Here is a 19,765-nt window from a genome sequence, read left to right as displayed (position 1 = left end):
AAAAGGATTTAAAAGGAATTAAATGCTTACAAAATGGATAGAAGGGCTCTAGGCTGATTCCTGCATGAGTGGCTTAGAGAACAACACTGCAGAACCTGCTCACTGGGGACATTATTCCCCATCATCATCAGGTGCCCAGGAAATCATTTCTGTTTCAGCTGCAGGCTCCAGTTCTGCGGTCCATCTGCTGAGGTTCAGCTCAGCAAAAAGGTCACCTTGCCTTTTGATATGTAGCACACTAGGGTAAACACTGGGACCCTTGAACTGCTTCTACAGGAAAACCACGACTGTATACCAACACAGAGCCAGACTCTGCTTCATGTATGCCTCCTAAATCATGCTCAGATACATTTACTTGAAGGAAGTCAGGTCATGTGAAGACATAAGATAGATGGAAAATCAAATATTTAGCTTCCTAGTTTCTATATGGCATTAAGTGGTGATTCTCAAACTTTGTTGCATATTAGAACTCCCTGGGAAGATTTTAGGGTCCAAATGCCCAGGCTACACCTCATAATGAGTCAATTTAAAGCCTTTGGGACTTCATATGTTTTTTAATAAAACACATCACAGGCAATTGCAATGCGCAGCTAGCAATGGGCCACAGACACAAAGCCCAGCTTCTCCAGCTTCATGTGAATAATCTGGGTACTTTGTAAAAATACAGAATCTGATTCAGTCTGTCTGAGTTGGAGCCCAAGATTCTACTTTTCTAATAAACTCTCAGGTGTTGCTAAGGCTGATGCAGATGAAACTTTGAGTAGCAAAGGGGTACTTCAGTGATTCTCAAATTTTACTGTGCCTCAGAGTTACACTGGCTCTGGAGGGGTTGTTTAAAACATGGATAGCTAGGTCCCACTTCCGGAATTTCTGATTCAGTGCATCTGTAGTAGCACCTGGGAATTTGAGTCTCTAACATGTTCTTAGGTGATTTTGAAGCTGCCTGTTCCGCAGACACAACACCACCAATGCAAAGCAAGCTACAAGGGGGTTGGAGTGATGTTGAGTGAGCTGGTTGCTGTATCTGCAACAGATGGCCACCATGTGGAGTTGCTAATGAATTCAAAGAGTTTATATTCCACTTGGATCTAACAGATAGAGAGGGACTTAGAGGAGAAAGTGAAATGCAATTACTTATGCCAAATCCAGTTACCTTTATCTATCTTCCTTCCATACATGGAATTGCTGCTGAGTTCACTGGGGAGACCTCACAGGAACATATAGCTGGGTGGCAGAAACAAGAAAAAGGAAAGAGAATATTAGTTTTCCATCTCAGTAAACAGACAGGACTGTTTATCTCTATATTTTACTCTTTGGATAATCAAGCGAAAATATCTGAACATTAGATGGATGGCAGAGATAAACAATCTGTGGCCCATGTGGTTCCCATGGGAAGAGATTTCAAGTGGCATCCTGCTTACTGCTAGTTCATTAGACGCACCTCAGACTCAGTATTGAGTCTTCACTGCAGTGCACTCTGTGGGAAAGTTTTCTGAACGCATCATCAACCAACACCTTTTAAAAAGAGTTTTACCATGAGGCAAATAAAATTGGTGTAAGGCAATAACAGTCCTCAAACAATGTACTTTGTTGTAATTTACTGCGTCAGATAAAGTTTCATTCAAAATTATGCTTTGGAAAGATTACTTACATCTTAGGAGGGCACCTCCTATCTCTGCATTTTCACCTCTTCCACTCTACTTTCACAGGCACTGGGCTTCCAGAATGGAGGTCCAACGCCTAACTCACGGTTACTGCATAAGCCAAATGCACCTGAGAACATTATGGTGGGCTGAGGCTCCATGACCTCCATTTATTGAGGAATTTAGACAGCTAAGCCCCTGAACTTAAAATGCAACAGCCATCATTAATAGAGGATGAAAGAACCCCCTGTGAGAAGAAAGCTGGGCTAGTCATCTCTGACTCTTTTCTTGAGTTTCAACTCAAAATGTCCGTAAAGTCATCCCCTAACTTGCCCCCAGTGGTTTCAAAGCATTTCCTCTCACTAGCAGAGGATCTATCAAAAACACTGAAATGCAGGGCTTAGGAATGCAAAGGCATATATGACAGTGAGATTTTTTACTCACAATACTTCTGACACCAAACAAGAGTGGGGAGGTGAGGGGTGTGTGTGTGTGTGTGTCCCTCATACCAACCAATTCTGATCCCAGATATCAAATGGGTGGTATCCCAGATACCAAAAATTCAATTGAGTTTTGTCACTAACTTCCCAGAGTTAGCACAGTCCCCAGAGATTAGGGGCTCAGTCCCACAAGACTCCCGCACCCGCTGCCATAAGACGCCTGTCTCGAGTCCTAAGACCTCCATTCTTCTGACTGACTGACTCTGAACTGGGATTTTCCATGACCCCTTCTCCCCAGGTTTGATAATTTGCTAGAATGGCTCACAGGACTCAGGAACATACAACTTACATTTTTACTGGCTTATCACATAGGGGCAACTCAGGAACAACAAAATGGAAGACATTTACAGGCAAAGATTGGGTGGGGGAGGGGAGCTTTCGAGTTCTCACATATGCTACCCTCCAGTGTATGAATGTGTTCACAAGCTGAAAGCTCCCTGTATCTTTTATTTATTTACTTTTATTGGAGGGTAATTGCTTTACAATGTATTGTTTTCTGCCGTACAACAATGTGAGTCAGTTTTAAGTATATCTATATCCCCTCCCTCTTGAACCTCCTTCCCACCCCCATCCCAGCCTTCTAAGTCATCACAGAAGCTTCCTGTGAGCTTATCATTTAGTGATTTTTAAGGAGGTCCCCTTACATAGACATAATTGATTAAATTATTGGCTATTGATAGTTATCTCAATCTCCAGCTCCTTTCTCTTCCCTGTAGGTTAGGGAGTGGGGCTAAAACTTCCAAACTTCAATTGAAAATTAAAGGCTTGGTCTTTCTGATAACCAGCTCCCATACTGAAACTAGGGGTCCACCAAGAGTTGGCTCTTTAGGACAAAAAACATTCCTATCACCCTGATCACTTAGAAATTCAAAAAGTTTACGGAATTCTGAATTAGGAACTGGGGATGAAGACCAAATGCATTTCTATTATACCACATACAGGGTAAAGAGTCCTTGAACATTTTGTAACCAAGTTGTGGAAGTGGGATGTGGACATAATACTAGTATAATGAACAATTACCAAAGAAAAAAACTGCATCTTCATTGAGTACTACTCACTCATTACAGTGTTACAAGCATTTAGAAATGAGAGGATTCAGTACGCAAGGGCTATGATAGCCTTGATCAACCTAACCTTCCAGGTGAGTGTGGAGTGTATTGCACTTACTTGCCCCAGGCTGGCCACAGACACACACAGAAAAGAAAATTTGTGAAGCTCACTTTTTCTGATCTGAGGGACAGGGAGAAAAGGAGAGAGTGAAATCAGGAATGGAGCCCCAGATGTGGATTTTATCATCTCCATTCTCATTCTATGCCTCAACTTTATGGAAAGGAGGGAGAAGACAGGAAGATAGGGGGAAAGAAACTTCAGAAACTTGAGTGACATTGGGAGGTACTGGCCTGCCTTCCTAATCACAGCGAGGAGTAGCCTGTAACCCTCGAGAGGAGCCTCAGCCTACGACTTGACACTTACACAAATAAAACACAGAAATGATATGTGGGAGAAGGCAGCAAGGAGGAAAGATGATACAAGAGCGTTTCAGCACACTGCACTTCGCACAGGATGTGAAGGAGCGAGAAGGCCTTGTGTGGTTCATGAGGAGGTTCTGAGAGAGCCTGCAGAGTGATGAAGGTGCAGGGAGGGATGGAAGTCCAAGATGGCAGTGAGTGGACAGGACCTTGATTGTTGTAAGAATATTCCAAAGAGCCGTACAGAACTAGTCATACATCAGCAGGAACTGATCATGTGCACAGACCCTTCTGGCCACTCATCACAAAGGCCAGGAAAATCCAGAGATGCGCACACACACACGTGTGTAGTTAGGAAAATAATTTCAAGAAGTTCAGAGATAAATAATGGGAGCATTCTATGATTCTAAGAGAAAATGTTGTTGGGTACGTAGATAAGGGGGTTCATCCCTATAAAAGTGACGACCAAAGCCATGCTGATGAATGAAATCTTTGAGATGCAGTGTAATATATGTGCCAGTCATATGGGAAAAAAGGAGGGTGGCTGTCAAAGACAGGGGGCTGACCACGGTAGACGTTCACCTGTTCATTTTGTGATAAAAAGTGGAGGTCAATGGCAGGGACAGCAGTTTGGAACTTACAAAGATGTTATTGAAAGAGATTTCTAATGCTACCCAAAACCTGCTGCCAATTCAGTATTCACACATCAGATGTGGAAAGCTGTGTTATTGACACCATGTGGCAAAAAAAAATTCAGTTAAAAAAACTTCTGAATTTTAGCAGTGTATCAACAGTTAATGATTATTAAAATGAGGCAACAGAACAGTTTCAGAGGTAGACAAATGTACACATATAAGGTTAGAAAAAAGGAAGCATCGTGAAAAAGTATGTGGTCAGTGATGCTGAATGTTTGATGAAGCCTGATTTAGAAGAACCCAGAATTTTTTAAATGGGGGTGGAGAAGGACAGAGAGAAGATGATATTTTTACTTGTCTGCGATAAATTTGCAGTAAAAAAGAAAGAGGGTACATTTCAAAGGATTAAGAGAAGCCTCTTTGAGTCACCAGACATTTAATATCTATGTCGGGGGATGTTTACTAAATTAGAAAGACCTGCTCCATATTTATAGACAAAGGGCAAAAAAGGAATTGCAAGAGGAATAATGATGGATGAAAGAGAAAGAGGGTGATGTGTGATGGAGTGAAGTCTTAGAAGAAGGAAGGGCTCAAAAAGGTAGGTAGGGCGTGAAGGACAACAGGACAGAATTCCAGACCGTGAACTGTGGGCAAGGTAAGGTGTGCTCATTGCTTACAGTGCAGTTTCTCAACTTTGCCACTGGAAGCGTGCTGGGCTAGATAACTCTATGTTGTGGGAAGCTGCTCTGTGCATGGCATTTAGCAGCATCCCTGACCTCAACCCACTGGATATTGATAGCACAACAAGTAAGTGATACTCCAAGTGTGAGGATCAGAAGGTCTCCAGATATTTCCAAATGTTTCCTGAAGGAGGCAGAGGCAAAATCACCCTTGGTTGAGAACCACTGGCTTTGAGACACCGGTGGGAGGCACTAAGGTGAGGAGACTGCTCCCATATCAGAGGGCCCTGAAACTCTAAGAGGTGAAACCATCTGGGAAAAAGAGGAATGTATGCACAGGACCCTGATATAAACCTGAGCCAGGGTTACAAACAATGGGGAAGGGGCTAAACCGTATTGGAAAAACATTCCTCCCCCTTCATGATAAGTCACTTCAGTTGTGTCCGACTCTGCGACCCCATGGACTCCAGCCCGCCAGGCTCCTCTGTCCATGGGATTCTCCAGGCAAGAACACTGGAGTGGGTTGCCATGTCCTTCTCCACCTCCCTCTTCAGTAGTTTCTTAAAGCAGCAAGGAGGTCACATGGTCTGGCTAGAATCATTCTCTACCTTCCCCAAAAGGCAGCCATCATTTTGCAAAAATCTTTGTCAGTGGTACAGATGCTGCAGTAGCTGAGGTTTATAGTTGACACATCTCTGCCTTTCTAACATGATGTAATCTCTTTCTTAGGTTCAACAGTCTTATGGGATGTTTACAGTAAATCATTGCAACCGCTGACTTTCAAGACTGCATGGGAAGGGGGTGGAGGAGGCCACACCCTGCCACATGGTGGATCCTCACAACCTCTTCAAAACCCCAGGGCCACCTGTCTCATACTGTGGGACAGGGAGTGTGGTCAGGAGGTCAAGTGGGGGAGTGTGGCTACTTTCTGTGTTTTTGGGGAAGTTCTGAGGGATAGATGTGGGTAGATTAAATAAATTAGAAATTCTGGAGCTTCTCATTTTTGAATCAAACTGGAAAGAATAAGCTTACCATTGGTAGGTGTAAGTTTAGGAATACAAACCACTCTATGGCAAGGAGCAATCTCCCTGGAACTCCTCCTAAACTCTGGTCTCTGCATCCATGAAGTGACTGGCAGTGACAACAACTGGACTCACTTCTTCACATGTTTGGCATCTCCAGGAGCAAAACTACAAGTAGGTCCCCCGCCTCAGTATCACAGAAAATAAGACTAGAAACCTCCCCCGGCCCTGGACACAGCCACACTTGCTGTTGTTTAGTTAGACACAAGTTACACAGCGTGTATCAAGCCAATGGCACAAGATAGGGAGATGTATTGAGAAGAACAAAGCTTCCCTCTCCTTGTGATTCTGATCAAGGGAAGATTCCCTGTCAACTTGTGGGAAGAAGGGAGCTCCAGGAAAATGAAATGGAATTCCAGAGGAAAGAAAATGGCTCTTTCCTTTCACTAAGCTCAGGAAAAGAACTCATATTTTTGCCACTAAGGAAAATAATTTATATTTCCAGAATTCTCATTGCGTTATCCCTTTCACAACTTGAAAACAGCCTCTTCTGATGATGCGGGGAAGAGTGATGCTGAAGAAAGAACACTGAATTCATTCATTTGACGGATATTGTTCCGCTGGCACTGTCTTCAGCTCTGTTAGTAATTAACAAATAGATCCTGGAATGTTCCTGCCCTCCTGGATTGTGATGGGAAGGTAAGTGCTAATCATCACTCTGCTTCAAAAAGGTGCTGGTCTTTAGGCTTCTTTGATCCATAAAACCAAGGGCAAGGACTTTGGTCTGAGGCTTAGTCTACTTTTAACACTCACAGTTGGTGAGTCAGTTTACAGCAGTGGACCAAAACAGTCAGTCTGTGAGGAGAGCCGAGCTGTGCACCCCTTGGCAAAAAATTTCACGTTTAAGTCCTATTCCTCAGTACATCAGGATGTGAGCATATTTGGAAATAGGGTTTTAAATAAGTAATTAAGTAAAATGAGGTTATTCAGGCAGACTGTACACCAACAATACTGGCATATTAGAAGAATTTAAAAACAGATAAGCACAGAAAGAAGACCGTGTAAAGAAACAGGGAGAAGGTAGCCATCTGCAAGCCAAGGAGAGAGGCCTTAGAAAAGCCAACCCTGCCCACACCTTGATTTCAAACTTCAAGCCTCCAGCACTGTGAAAAAATAAATTCTATAGTTTAAGTCACCCAGTCTGTGGTATTTTGTAGTGACAGCCCTAGCAAACTCATACAGTCTCTATTAAAAATCACTCAGAAACACTTATTTAAAGATCCACAGGCCTAGTTTTAACTCACCAGACAGTGAGAATGTTCAGGTGTTAGGGCTCTGCCATGTGAAAAGATACACGGCAGAAGAGATACATTTGATGTCACAAAACCAGAGAGCCACTGGCCTAGATCCACTGGTTTCCTGAGGCTACCCTGTCAATATCCTTAATTTTTTCTGAGAAGTTACTTAAGCAATACTTTCATGGAGACATTTACTGAACTTTTGCTTCACGTCAGATGCTATGTGACACCCAGAAAGAAAGAGGCTAGCTTTCCTGAGACATCCACTGTCATGCACTCCTTGTTTCCTAGGATGTTTTGAAATTTAATGACCAAATGCTTGTTAAAGCTCTCCCTGAAGCCTTTTGATGAAACAAACTCTAACTACAAAGTGTGGTTTAAAATGGAGGTCCAGCCTGGAGGCATGGCAGGCTCCAGACAGGCCTAGCTGCTTTTTTATGCAAATTAAACATCTTAATCCACCTGGCAAATTACTGAGCCAGCAGCAAGCTTATGGCTTATAGCTTATAGCTATATGGCTGTCCTTGCTACTTCCTCCCCGTTCCTCTACTTTTTCACCTCAATTGTTTCTAATTTTCCATTAGAAAATCCCACTAGTATCATTTCACATTAATGGCCTTCTTGACACCCATGTGTTATTCTGGTTGGGTAATGCTGTGTTGACTTAAACAGTAGCGTGACAGAACTAATTGGCTTTAATTATTGTACTCACTGTCTTCTTCTTGGAGAGCCCTGCAGGAATGAATGTGCACAGAGGGTGGGCTATGTAGAGTTGAAAGAAGGTAGAGAAAGTTCTGTAGAAGCCACGACTATCTAGACGCCAGGAGAGGGCCAGAGATGGGTAGAAGGAACTGCTGTGGCAGTACAGCCAAAGGCCTCATTATCGTTGAGGTTATTTGCATTTCACATTGATGTCCTCAAAGAGAAAATGTAAGCACCAGAGACAGGACTGAATTAGAGCTTTCCAACAAATGTGCAAGAAGTCTTACAGGTGTGCTGAAATACCTAGGTTACTGATTCTCTTCTGCCGTAGGCGTAGTCTACTGGCCTGAAGGACCAAGTCCCCACGCCTGTCCCCACCAACAGCTGGAAACCTAATCAGGGGATTTAAATTCCCTTCAGTTTAATGAGTATGCAGAAAAACATAAACTTTTTTTTTTTAAATATTCTATGCTGGGAAAAACATCAGGAAAGATGGGATTAATGACTTTCTTCTACTTTCACTGCTTCCTTTCTCACCTCTCCAAATCTCCACACACATCCAGGTGGAGCCTGCTAAAATGCTCTGCCTTGGTTCAAATCCTTCCAAAACAGTCCATTGTTCGTATGATAAATCCCTTAATATGGCTAACAGAGCCCTTCCTGACCTGCCTCTATGTGCACTGTCGGCCACATGTCATCCTGTTTCCCACTGCGTTCTCTGCTTTGACCAAGCAAAATGGTTTTCAGTTCCTCCAAGTCATGTAGACTCTCAATTCCAGGTTTTAACATATGATATTCCCTCTGTCTGGAATATCACTGTCCACTTCCAAAACACAAAGACAAACACACACACACACACACACACACACACACACACACACTGCACCTCCCGCTTGTTCAGGTGGCTAGTCATCATATCTGCTTTGCTCACCGTAAGTCTCTAGAGTCTAGAACTCAGTTTCACAGAGAGCAGTACGTATTAGAGGGTGGGTAGATGAGGCAAGAGTTTCTTTTATACTGGAAAGTCAAGAGTTTTCTTGTTTTTAACTGTTATGTTTTAGTTTCTGTTTCTGATTCTATATCAGTACTGGAAAGAAAATAATTTTCTCCTCATGAATCTCCTGAAAGCAGTTCCACCACCCCTGGACACATTATAGACATAAAGTTTCACAAAATCAAGGCTCTGTTAGAGAAGAAGGCTGGGAAATAAATATTGGATAAGAAACTACTCATGTTTTCTGTACTTCTCAGGAGAGAGAATGAAGAAGAGGAAGAAAATAATGAAGAAAGGACTATAATTCAACAAAACTGAGTCCCTGTTATGCCGTGGACATGGTACTAAGAATTAGGGAGAGGATGGTGTACCAGACATAAGGTATCTCTCCTGGGAGATCTGGGCCTCTACCTGGGAATTCATACGCTAAAGAAATTTCATTCTGAAGAAGGTACTGAGAAGCATATCTGTCATGGGAAAATATAGCGAGGCTATTTAATCTAATCTAGTGGCAAAGCTGCCCTTCGTGGATCACAGTCACGTTGTAGCGAATGGTCTTGCATAACTCAATGAAGCTATGGCAGGGCCACTCAATATGGATGGGTCACAGTGAAGAGTTCTGACAAGACATGGTCCACTGGAGGAGGAAATGCAAACCTCTCCAGTATTATTGCCACTAGAACACCAAGAACAGTGTGGAAAGGCAAAAATACATGAAACCAGAAGATGATCCCCACAGGTCGGAAGGTGTCCAATATGCTCTTGGGGAAAAGCAGAGGGCAATTACTAACAGCTCCAGAAAGAATGAAGTGGTTGGGCCAAAGCAGAAGGACGATGAGTTGTGGATGCATCTGGTGGTGAAAGTAAGGTCGAAAGCTACAAAAAACAATATTGCATAGGAATCTGGAATGTTGGGTCCACGAATCAAAATAAATGAGACATGGTCAAGCAGGAGATAGCAAGAGTGAACACTGACATCTTAAGAATCAGTGAACTAAAATGGATGGGAAGGGGCTAATTTAATTCAGATGACCACTATATTTACTACTGTAGGCAAGAATCCCTTGGAAGAAATGGAGTAGCCCTCTTGGTCAACAAAAGTCTGAAATGTAGTAGTTGGGTGCACTCTCAAAAACAACAGAATGATCTTGGTTCATTTTGAAGGCAAACCATTCAACATCACAGTAATCCCAGTCTATGTCCCAACACTAATGCTGAAGAAGCTGAAGTTGAAGGGTTTTATGAAGACCTACAAGATCTTCTAGAACTACCACACACACACAAAGACATCATTTTCATCATAGGGGATTAGAATGCAAAAGTAGGAAGTCAAGAGATACCTGGAGTAACAGTTAAATTTTGCCTTGGAATAAAAATTAAGCAGGGTAAAGGCTAACAGAGTTTTGCATAGAGAACACAATGGTCATAGCAAACACCCTCTTCCAACAACAAAAAAGGCAACTCTACACATGGATATCACAAAATGGTCAATACTAAAATCAGATTGATTAATATTTTTGTAGCCAAAGATGGAGAAGCTCTATACAGTCAGCAAACACAAGATCTGGAGCTGACTGTGGCTCAAATCATCAGCTCCTTATTGCAAAGTACAGGATTAACTTGAAGAAAGAAAGAAAATCACTAGACCATTCAGGTTTGACCTAAATCAAAACTCTTATGATTATATAGTGGAGGTGACAAATTGATTCAAGGGATTAGATCTCGTAGACAGAGTGCCTAAAGAACTATGAATGGAGGTTTTTAACCTTGCACAGGAGGTGGTGATCAAAACCATTCCAAAGAGAAAGAAAGGCAAAAAAGCAAAATGGTTGTCTGAGGAGGGCTTACACATAGCTGAGAAAAGAAGAAAAGCAAAAGACAAAGAAGAGAGGGAAAGATATACCGAACTAAATGAGGAATTCCATAGAATAGCAAGGAGAGATAAGGAAGCCTTCTTAAGTGAACAGTGTAAAGAAATAGAGGAAAACAATAGAATGGGAAAGACTAGAGATTTCTTCAAGAAAACTAGAGATACCAAGGGAACATTTCATGCAAAGATGGGCATAGTAAAGGACAGAAATTGTAAGGATGTAACAGAAGCAGAAGAGATTCAAAAGAGGTGGCAAGACTAGGCAGAAGATCTATACAAAAAAGGTCTTACTGACCCAGATAACCATTATGGTGTGGTCACTCATCTAGAGCCAGACATTCTGGAGTGTCGAGTCAAGTAGGCCTTAGGAAACATTACTACAATCAAAGCTAGTGGAGGTGATGGAATTCCAGCTGAGCTATTTAAAATCCAGAAAGATGATGCTGTTAAAGTGATGCACTCAATATGTGAGCAAACTTGGAAAACTCAACACTGGCCACAGGTCTGGAAAATGCCAGTTTTCATTCTAATCCCAAAGAAAGGCAATGCCAAAAGATGTTCAAACTATCATAAAATTGCACTCATTTAACCAACAAGGTTATGCTCAAAATCCTTCAAGCTAAGCTTTAGCAGTACATGAACTGAGAATTTCCAGGTGGACAAGCTAAATTTAGAAAAGACAGAGGAACCAAAGATCAAATTGTCAGTATTCATTTACCATAGAGAAAGCAAGGGAATTCCAGGAAAAAAAAAAGACACCTATTATTTCTTCATTGACTACACAAAAGCCTTTCTCTGTGTGGATCACAATACACTGTGGAAAATTCTTAAAGAGATGGGAACAGCAGACCACCTTGTCTCCTGAGAAACCTGTATACAGGTCAAGAAGTAACAGTTAGAACTGGACATGAAACAATGGACTGGTTCCAAATTGGGAAAGGAGTACATCTATGCAGAGTACATCATGAGAAATGCTGGACTGGATGAAGCACAAGCTGGAATCAAGATTGCTGTGGGAGAAATATTAATAACCTCAGATATGCAGATGACAACACCCTAATGGCAGAAAGTAAAGAGGAACTAAAGAGCCTCTTGATGAGAGTGAAAAAGTTGGCCTGAAACTCAACATTCAGGACACTAAGATCATGGCATCTGGTCCCATCACTTCATGACAAATAGAAAGGGAAAAAGTGGAAGCAGTGACAGATTTTATTTTATTTTCTTGGGCTCAAAAATCACTGAGGACAGGGACTGCAGCCATGAAATTAAAAGATATTTGCTCCTTGGAAGGAAAGCTATGATAAACCTAGACAACATATTAAAAAGCAAAGATATAACTTTTCCAATAAACGTGCATATAGCACAGCTATGTTTTTTCCAGTAGTCATGTATAGATGTGAGAATTAGACCATGAAGAAGACTGATGCCGAAGAACTGATGCCTTCAAACTGTGGTGTTCGAAAAGACTCTTGAGAGTCCTTTCAACTGCAAGGAGATCAAACCAGTCATTCCTAAAGGAAATTAACCCTGAATATTCAATGGAAGGACTTAAGGTTTGAGGTGATTGAGAAATATCCATACTAAAAAGAGTTACAGTAGTTGCCAGAACAGTTAAAGTGTGGCTACAAAGCCACTGATTTCAGCATCATCTGGGAACTTTTTAGAAATGTACAATTTTAGGTCTCTCACTAGATCTATTAAAGGAGAACCTCTGGGACTCCTGGTCTATAGCTCATTGTTCTTCTACTGAAAATTCACTATTTATAGCATACAGCTTTTTATGAATATTAGGATGCACTCAGATGTTATGAAAATAAGAGCACTTGGAATTCAGAAGATGCAAGTTCGAGTCACAGGGCCCACCTTGAACAAGGCTTCCTGGTGATTCTGATGCATTTACAAATTTGAGAGCCACTGGACCATAGCCAATCTATGATGAATACAATAAAAAAGGGTTGGAGGAAGGAAAAAAGGAGGACAAAGAATATACTAGATCTACACTACTCTGGGTATGAAATTATTTGATTTTCTTCTATTTTGCTGACCAGACAGGATTTATTCATCGCCTAGCATTGCCTTGTTGTTTATCTCAATGACGGCTCTTTCTTTCAATAAGCCTCCCCTATTTCAATTTTTCTTGAGTCAATTTCATCGGCTGCTAGATACATCTTAAAACATAGCCTCATAACTGTCCTTGGGTTAAAAAGCTTCAGAAGCCAGAGGTGTCTACTTAACAAATCCCAAGCTTCTTGGCTGGCAGTCAAGGCTGTATGCACTCTACACCTGGTGTTCACTCATCTGCCTTTACCCACTACTCATCACATGCTCAAGCCTAGCTGAGCTGACCACCAATCCCAGAACATGCTTTGCATTTGCCTATTCCTATGATGTGTCTCTTGTTCTTTCTCCTCTCTCCATACTCTGGCTTAACTGTTGATATCCTACCCAGAGCCCAATCTTCAGTGGTCTTCTCAGGCAGTGATGCACTGGGGCTGGCCTATATACACTTCTTTCCAAATCCTCATTCAGTGGCTTCATATTAGTAGCTTGAAATCAGCTATGGAGGTAACATTTACACCACAGAAATGGGCAACCACTACAAATCAGGTTTCCTCTCCCCAGCCCAGATGTACAATTATTAAACATTTACTAGTGCATTCACTTTCACTTTTCACTTTAATGCATTGGAGAAGGCAATGGCAACCCACTCCAGTGTTCTTGCCTGGAGAATCCCAGGGACAAGGAAGCCTGGTGGGCTGCCGTCTATGGGGTCGCACAGAGTCAGACACGACTGACACGACTTAGCAGCAGCAGCAGCAGCAGTGCACTACTGCCAAGAAAGAACGAGCCTGTCTCCTTGTAGTAAAGACACGCAAGCTATGGGACGAAGTTGGATGGCTGCATGTTTTTGTATATAAAGTGCTACCGGCACACAGTCACACTCACTTGCTGATGTGTTGTCTGCAGCTGCTTCGACACGACAATGACAGAATAGAATATTTGCAACAGAGACTCTACAGCCTGCAAAGCCCAAAATACTATCTGGACATTTTTGAAGACATCTGCCAGTCCTTTTTTAGTATTGTATGTTCACTACTTATCACACACTTATTTTTTAATAAATACTAGGATGCGATGACATGTCCTGGAAATAATACTTGGAATTTAGAAAATGTGGCTCAAGTTTCTACTGGCTAGCTATGAACCTTGGTCAATTTACTTAACCAAGCTGAACTTGAATTTTCTCATCTGAAGAACAGTACTCTACCTGACAGCAATATTCTGCAATTAAACATCTGTGAAAACACCCTGTGTATTATAAGTGAAATAAAGTGAAGTCACTCAGTCATGTCTGACTCTTTGAAACCCCGTGGACTGTAGCCTACCATGCTTCTCCGTCCATGAGATTTTCCAGGCAAGAGTACTGGTGTGGGTTACCATTGCCTTCTCCAGGGGCTCTTCCTAACCCAGGGATTGAACCCGGACCTCCTGCATTGCAGGCAGACGCTTTACCCTCTGAGCCACCAGGAAAGTAAGCACCCATGCAAATCTAAGATAATGCCACTGTAACTTATGTACAGATCTTCTTTTTCTTTTTTTTTTTTTAAATTTTATTTTATTTATTTTTTTTTAATTTTATTTTATTTTTAAACTTTACATAATTGTATTAGTTTTGCCAAATATCAAAATGAATCCGCCACAGGTATACATGTGTTCCCCATCCTGAACCCTCCTCCCTCCTCCCTCCCCATCTACTAGACTCTCCCAGGACAGTTTCCACACGTCCTCTACGTTTGCCTCCATCACAGCATCTCGCATGCAGGTGGTGTTCATTACATCACTGTGGAACGGAGGATGAAAGGTGGAGATTCTCTTTTTCAAGTCTTCATGGCCAGTTGGTTTCCCAGCAATGATAGCCTAAACAAAAACACTGTGTGATGATTCCATAGCCTCCTCGCTCCCCTGATTGCCCATTCTCTACTTCACCACTGCTGCTGCAAAGTTCCCATATCTGAACTTCCTTCCTTCTGGGAATATACCTTGTGCCCATTAAATGCAGCTGTCAACTGAAATGTGCTTGCTGATAAAAGTAGGTAAATAGTTTTTAGAATAGTCAGCTCATTGGGATATAAGCATGAGACAACTAGATGGGCTTTGTTGAGCCTTTCGCCCCACTCTTAGTGGTTCCTTTAATCATGTGTTTCCCAGGTTCTATGATTTCCCCATCATTTGCAGTATTACCCTTGTGTCACTCTCTGAATCTTTTATGTCTTTCACTAATAATTTTATCCACCTATAGCAATGCCTACATATAGTAGGTGATCAATAAATATTTGTGGGATGAATGAATGGCTTTCAGTATTCAGCTAATACTGAATCCTCTTCATTTTAAAACTAAAATGTCAAACTCAGTGCAGGGGCATTTTCCCTCTCTGTTGCACTGGTCTGGCCTGTCTGGGAGAAAGGGAGCAGGTATGCTGTTCCCATACTTCCTCTTGCTCTTCTCAACTCTCTTTCTCAGGTACAGAAGCTAGGATTAACAACAACAACAAAAAAAAATGGGAGAGGCAACTTTCCTTAAGGGACTGGTATGGTAAGGCTGAAGTCCTCTCATAGGTCGTCCATCAGTCGCCAGCACCACTGTGTTCACACGGCAGCCATCCACTTGCTGCCTGTCTCCTAAGCCAGACTCGTGTGTTCCTCAGGGTAAATAGCTGGGGTCTCCTCAGTGCATGGCTTCTGATGAGAAGAAACCTTTGACCTAACCGTTGACCTAACCAGTAACTTAACCTTTCTCATCGACCCCTCGTTCAGCTCTCACCTCAATGGTCTATGACCCACTGGCGATATCTTTCTGCCTTGATAGGACAAGAGCAGCTAAACTCTCTCTTGTTGTTCCACTCTATAGTCACTTACAGATGTGACAGCTAGACCGTAAAGAAGGCTGAGTGCCAAAACATTGATGCTTTCAAACTGTGGTGCTGGAGAAGATTCTTGAGAGTCTCCTGAACTGCAGGAAGATCAAAGCAATCAATCCTAAAGGAAATCAATCCTGAATATACATTGAAAGGACTGATGCTGAATCTGAAACTCCAATACTTTGGCCACCTGATGCTGGAAAAGATTGAGGGTAGGAAGAGAAGGAGGAGACAGAGGGTGCAGTGGTTGGATGGCATTATTGACTCTATGAACACGAGTTTGGGCAAACTCCAGGAGATCATGAAGGACAGGGAAACCTGGCATGCTGTAGCTCATGGGGTTGCCAAGAGTCAGACACGACTGACCAACTAAACTACAAAATCTGAAAACAATTCACTCATTCCTGCCAAGCTAAGTGGTAGGAGGAGAACAGGCTGTCTGGCCTTTACCTCTTCTTTTGGCCCCATAGTCACTCTCCAATTCTTCCTCCACTGCACCGGTTACATAGCTGCCTATCAGGGTAATGAAAGGACGGCACCTCCACTTTGACTGGTAAGTCTCCAGAAATATTCCTGAATTAGTTCCAGGGACAAACAAAGCCCTACTTGACTGTCACAGTGTGAAAACAAACGAGCTTCTTCTCAAGAACACTATGCTTCCTACCAGTGACCAGGCTCTCTCCCCCAGTCCTCTCACTATAATGATCAAAGGGGAAGAAGGATGAGTGGCTGGACTCATGGAGTTGATCCTGGGGCCACTTTTAAGGCTGAGAGGACAGCTCTACATGCTAGTAGCTCTCTCAACTTTGCAAACTGGGCTCTTGATGATTTGGGTATCCACTTTTGCCAACAATTCTAGGACTTTTACAATTCTTCAAGATCTAAAAGCTGAAGTAATTATTGATGATAGAAAGGGTGGTAGATGGATCAAGGATGGGGGATCCCATGAGAAACAGCCATCCTTACCTTCATAAAAGTGGCCTATACTACAACAACATGAAATAAGAAAATTCTGTCTCTAAACTTCTAAGGTTGTCTCAGGACTGTGCTTCCAACCTAGTCTCCTGTTGGCCATGAAAGTCTAAACTTACTGTTCCAGGGAGCTGCAATCCAGGAAGACTGTGGAAGGGGCAACATATAGGAGCAGATAAAACTGAAGCAATGCCAACTAAGACCCAAGATTACTGTGATGGATTTGGAGGAGCAAAACATTGGATTTCTTGCAAAAAGATTGTATGGAGTCTGAATCACGAGTCCTGGTAACCCCTGAGTAAAAGCAAGTCAAGTAATCATTTGGAACTTTTGAGGAGAACTACTGAAAATTCTTTAATTTGAGAAATTGTCATTTTTTTTCATTGTCTTTCTTATTTTCCTTCCAATTAAAGATGTCTTGAACAATGTTTAATAGCTGTTTTCTGATAGGATATTTCTTTCTCACAAAAAGCCTCTGCCATGGAAATCAGTGAATAATCTGTAAGTGCTCTCAAATGATAAAAGGGATGGAAATGGAAACGTAATTGTGTGTCTTGCACCTGCCTCCTGAAATTCATTAGCAGCTTATGGTACTCTGAAATCCTCTTTGAGGGCGTTAAAAACAATCACGCAATTGTTCTGCCTCCTCCTGTGTTTTATGATTCCAGCACTTAAGTGGCACAGACACAGTGGAAGATTTTAGACGCATAGCTTGTTTTCAGACACAGAATAGATCTCCGCACGCCCTTAATGCTGATTTCTCACCACTTCTCAGAGACACCTGTTTTTGCTTCATAAAGTCATACCAACTTGAAACTAGCAAATGAAGTTAATGCATGCGGCAAGAAGTTGGAAAACTGGTTGTACTTTTTAAGTAACTTCACAAACAAAAATCTTGAATTGGTAACTCCTTCAGTGCTTTAATTTATTTAGAAGAGACACTTCATTTCCTTACTTAGAAATGGCAAACAAATTGAGGGTTTACTGCACAAGTAGAAGAACCTCCTTTCCCAGTCTCACTCGGTCGATGCTCCTCAAATATTGCACGTACGGACACCACTGCTTCAATGCCGCCTCTTGCTTAGTTCTGTTTCGATAGGGCTTCTGCAGGGTGTCTCATCCAACTTATGCTCTACAGTCATCCTGCAAAGTTTTCACGGCAAGATTTTTACCAAAGAGGAATCTCACTTCTCTACTTATTACCCCCATGCCTTTTTTTGGTTATAGCTTTGTGTGGAAAACTGTCTCTAGAAGAGGAACTGGTCATCATTACTACCCTTCCTTAATCACCTCCTAGGTAGTGCTGTGGGCTTCCCTGCTGGCTCAGTGGTAAAGAATCCACCTGCCAACTAGGAGACATGGGTTCAATCCCTAGGTTGGGAAGATCCCCTGGAGAAGGAAATGGCAACCCACTCCAGTCTTCTTACCTGGGAAATCCCATGGACAGAAGAGCCTGGTGGGCTACAGTCCATGGGGTCGCAGAAGAGTCAGATACAACTGAGAGATTAAGCAACAACGTAGTGCTGTGCTACAAGCATTAATTGCTGTGCTACAATATTAATATTTTTCACACCAGTTCAGGAAAGTGTCTTTTTAGCCCATTAGTGGGGAGCTGAGGCTCAGAGAGTGTGACTGGCCAAAAATCTCCTGTATCTTTCTGTAAGTGGTTTCCTCTCAACAAACATGGTAAAAAGGCCACAGCTTTGGCCCACATAGCTGAGGGGTCAGAGTAGCTTGTTTCAAGAGTTCAAGTAAATCTGGGCAATTCATCAGAAGTTGGTCTGAAATCCCAATATCCCAGGTGCTGAGAGGAATAAAGAGCAAGAACTTTAGCACATCCTCCTGCCCTCAGGAATATACATCTACCAGCTGATATTAGCTGGGGATAAAGAGAATCAGATACGACAGGTACAGTGTCTTCAGGAAGTGAAAAGCTGTGCTGCAGACAAAAAGTGTTAAAGAGACTACAGCAGTGACTTCAGTTTCAGGAAGAGGGAACTGAGATGGGTCTGCAAAACTCATCGTGATTTCAACAAAGGGGGAAGAGGTCAAATGGATTTCCAGACCAAATGTCAACTGGTTGCTACTTAATCAAATCCTGCCCTTTCTCCCCGACCTCCCATTTCTGCCCAAAGGAGAAAACTTACCGGCTCTCACATAGTGACCAGGGCGTGGGATTCCTACAGAGTAGGGGCTTGTGGAGTTGACTGAGGCAGCTCTCACCAGAACCTAAACCCAAAAAGCCAGCTTCAACTGTGGACTCCCTTGCATTGCTGTTAATTGAGCTCAGCTCTAATTAATTTACTAGATAATTGGTGTTAAGTTGCTATCAGAACTACCTGGTATGAACTGTATTGGCAAGCTTTATTTGCCTTTATCTGTCAAAACAGAAAATAGGCAGATATCAGGCTATTTAACTATTCTCAGCCACCATATGGCCACAGGGTCATAAAGGTAAGACAAGGCTTAGCACTGAAACACCACCAACCAAGAGCAGATGTTAAATTTGGGCTTCCCAGGTGGCTCCATTTGGGAAATCCACCTACCAATGCAGGAGACACAGGAGATGTCTGCGCATGAGTGTGATCCCTGGGTTGGGGAGGTCCTTTGGAAAAGGAAATGGCAATCCACCCTAGTATTCTTGATTAGAGAATCCCATGGACAGAAAAGCCTGGAGGGCTATCTTCCATGGGATTGCTAGGAGTCCAACAGAACTGAATAGGCACACACAGACGCTCCGCAACCAGTGTCGGTTATCATTCCATCAGAAAATAGAACTACGATTGTCACCATCTCCACCCCCAAGAAGGCTCCTTTGAGACAGTTGCTTTTGTAAGATGCTTTCAAATGCTCAGGTAGAGTACATTTATTAACTATGCTGCCATTTTATAAATTTATAAATTTCATTAAAGTTATGCCTTTTTGCATACTTATTTACTTAAATAGGAATTACAGGATTATTAAAAAATGTTCATCTTACACCCTGTTATGTAATCGGCACCAAATCACCATTAATCACACTGATACATATTTTATCATACTTCTTTAATTTGTATACATG

At 42.2% G+C, this 19,765-nt stretch overlaps 1 long non-coding RNA gene across 7 annotated transcripts in view; it reads right to left on the bottom strand.

Moving 5' to 3' along the window:
* The window catches only part of LOC147350470 (uncharacterized), a 61,126-nt gene extending 41,895 nt beyond the window's left edge, over positions 1–19,231 (bottom strand). For 2 of the 7 annotated variants that reach the window (XR_015149276.1, XR_015149274.1), the window contains exons 1-4: positions 18,852–19,218; positions 17,660–17,847; positions 14,597–14,731; positions 1,154–1,224 (exon numbers count right to left, since the gene is read on the bottom strand). This is a non-coding gene — a long non-coding RNA (uncharacterized LOC147350470). Of the gene's footprint in view, positions 1–1,153; positions 1,225–14,400; positions 14,732–17,659; positions 17,848–18,851 lie in introns of those variants that run through there. The other 5 variants (XR_015149277.1, XR_015149278.1, XR_015149273.1 and 2 more) reach the window with 4 other exon arrangements.
* Positions 19,232–19,765: the final 534 nt, after the last annotated feature.

The sequence above is a fragment of the Bos grunniens genome, chromosome 20 (genome assembly GCF_055505025.1).
Source record: "Bos grunniens cultivar Pamir isolate PY7600 chromosome 20, Bosgru_T2T1.0, whole genome shotgun sequence".
NCBI lineage: Eukaryota > Metazoa > Chordata > Mammalia > Artiodactyla > Bovidae > Bos > Bos grunniens.
The sequence above is the reverse complement of the archived record's forward strand: the minus strand, read 5'-3'. Positions and strand labels throughout refer to the sequence as shown.